A 2903-nucleotide genomic window follows, 5' to 3' on the forward strand; every position below is an offset into this window, starting at 1 on the left:
ATTCCTGCTCTGAAAAGCTTACAGGCCAAGAAATTGTCAGATTGTCTTACAAACAAACAAAGGGCCCTGAGGACAATGTTTAGATGTTTGTCCTCTTCGGGTTTCTGGGTGGGTTATGCAAAGTGTGGGAGGAACGGGATGAAATGTAACCGCGCTTGGCAGGACTTACAGAAAAAAAGAAACGATCAAATATTGGTGATGTTACCTATCGGCCTGAGAGTGGGGTGGGGTGTCTCTGAAGCAGTTACCCCATATTTGTGTTTCTCGGTCCAGCAGAAGCTTAGAGATGCTTTTCTGCCCTGTCTCCAGGGAATGGGTTGGGTTTAAGCTGACTTAATATTGACCGTTTGCAGGGACGCGTTTGTGAGCAAACATACCACAGGCTTCAAAAATAACGGGCAGGTTTTTTTTAAACCTGCTAAAAATACGAAACCCGACAAACCGCTCTGCATCTTACTTAGGAGGGGACAGCCTGCTCGGGAATGTCCCTGCCATACACTCCACGATGTACATGCACGGCACACTGCTTACTGCTGAGCTCCTCAGCTCTCCAGCGCACACGTGGCAGAGGGACAAACGGGAACCGTCCAACCTTGCTGTTTAAACACCACTGTGAAATTCAGACTCTGTTTCCAGTTGAAATATTGCCATTTTTGCGTAAGCTAGAAGATGATTTCCAGAGACTGTGATCATTTTGTAAGTTATTTAATGGTTGAGAATATCGAAATCTCAAGACATTCGTATTTTAAGTGTCTCCAGAAAGCTTCAAACACAGCAAATAACCCGGAAGCAGCCTGGGATGAAGTGGTTTCTTTAACTCCACGTGCCGTAGGGCCGTTCTGTTTTCTGCGCGGTGGGCAGCAGAGAGCTCAGGCTGTGAGCACGGGCAGCCTCTCCCAGTGCTGAACACGAGGATGTCATCAAGGTGTCTGTTGCCCTTCAGACAGAAATGGTATTTTAAGATGCGCATTCATTGTTTTAACTGCTCCTTGCACTATTCCTCATTGCCCTGGGAAGCAGTACCATTGCTTGCAGGAGCTGCTCCCGTTGTTCCGGTTATATTGCAAAGGGCTGCCTGGCCTCCCCCCGTGCTCGCTCACACCCCAGGCTCTGCAGCCAGTGCATACCAGGCATGGTGGTGCTACTACAGAAGTAGCTCTGCTTATGACTTTGAAGGAGAACCAGTCCTGTAAGCTTCCCGAGGACAGGCTGCTACTCCTGGAAGAGGCACCATTAGGTACCGAGTCCTTCATTAGGACTGATGCTGCCCTGATGATAGCAGGGTCTCCTCTGTCTGCACCGGTCAGTGGGGACCATCCCACTCTCTGTGAGGGGTTTCCAGTCTTCTGCTGTGTTTGCTTTGTATCTAAGGTTGCTAAAACTCTTGAGAGCTTTTCCCATATGTCTTATGTGAAGGAACCTATTCCCGGTTGTTTCCATAGCACTAGAGATGCAGGCTGTCATTTGCAGTAAGAGCTCATGATGTTCCAGGATGTGATATGTTTTCCGAAGTAGCAAATGCTTGGGGCATTGGTTTTGAGACCCAGGAGGAAGTACCTTTCATCCTGGAAGATTCACTGTGGAGCACTGCTGAGTACCCTGTGGAAAATGCTGCAGCTCCTGAATCATTGTGACCCAGCACCGTTTGTCCCACATGCCTTCTCTCTTTGAAGTAACAAGATGGAGGCAACTCCGCTGAGCCTAATTTCAATCAGCAAACACTTGCTCTGATGGCCTTTCCCTGGAGATGTCTGTGTTGCTCTCAGACTTGGGAGGTAGCCCATTTCATTTTCACCTTTCAAGCATCCACTTAGTCCAAGTGCTATTATTTACATGACGGGCCTGGCATTCCAGCCCCAACTCTCTCAGCCTGTCTTCATAAGAGAGGTGCTCCAGCCCTCTGATCATCTTCATGGTCCTCCTCTGGACCCGCTCCAACAGGTCCATGTCCTTCTTCTGTTGGGGGCCCCAGAGCTGGACGCAGTACTCCAGGTGGGGTCTCACAAAAGCAGAGTAGAGAGGGAGAATCGCCTCCTTTGCAGCCCAGGATACGGTTGGCTTTCTGGGCTGCAAGTGCACATTGCTGGGTCATGTTGAGCTTCTCATCAACCAACACCCTCAAGTCCTTCTCCTCAGGGCTGCTCTCAATCCATTCTCCGCCCAGCCTGTATTTGTGCTTGGGATTGCCCCGACCCAGGTGCAGGACCCTGCACTTGGCCTTGTTGACCTTCATGAGGTTCATACGGGCCCACCTCTCAAGCCTGTCAAGGTCCCTCTGGATGGCATCCATTCCCTCCAGCATATCGACCGCACCACACAGCTTGGTGTCGTCGGCAAACTTGCTCAGGGTGCACTCAATCCCACTGTCCATGTCACCGACAAAAATGTTAAACAGCACCAGTCCCGATACCGACCCTTGAGGAACGCCACTCGTGACTGGTCTCCATTTGGACATCAAATTGACCACAACTCTTTGAGTGCAACCATCCAGCCAGTTCCTTATCAACCGAGTGGTCCACCAGTCAAATCCATGTCTCTCCAATTTGGAGACAAGGATGTCGTGGGGGACAGTGTCAAATGCTTTGCACAGATCCAGGTAGATGACGTCAGTTGTTCTTCCCTTATCCACTGACGCTGTAACCCCATTGTAGAAGACCATCAAACTTGTCAGGCACGATTTGCTCTTAGTGAAGCCATGCTGGCTGTCAACGATCACCTCCTTATTTTCCATGTGCCTTAGCATAGTTTCCAGGAGGATCTTCTCCATGATCTTCCCAGGACAGAGGTAAGACTGACTGGCCTGTAGTTCCCCAGGTCTTCCTTTTTTCCCTTTTCAAAAATGGGGGTGATGTTTCCCCTTTTCCAGTCAGTGGGAACTTCTCCGGACTGCCACGACTTCTCAA

Source organism: Pygoscelis adeliae, unplaced genomic scaffold (genome assembly GCF_000699105.1).
Source record: "Pygoscelis adeliae isolate BGI_AS28 unplaced genomic scaffold, ASM69910v1 Scaffold27, whole genome shotgun sequence".
NCBI lineage: Eukaryota > Metazoa > Chordata > Aves > Sphenisciformes > Spheniscidae > Pygoscelis > Pygoscelis adeliae.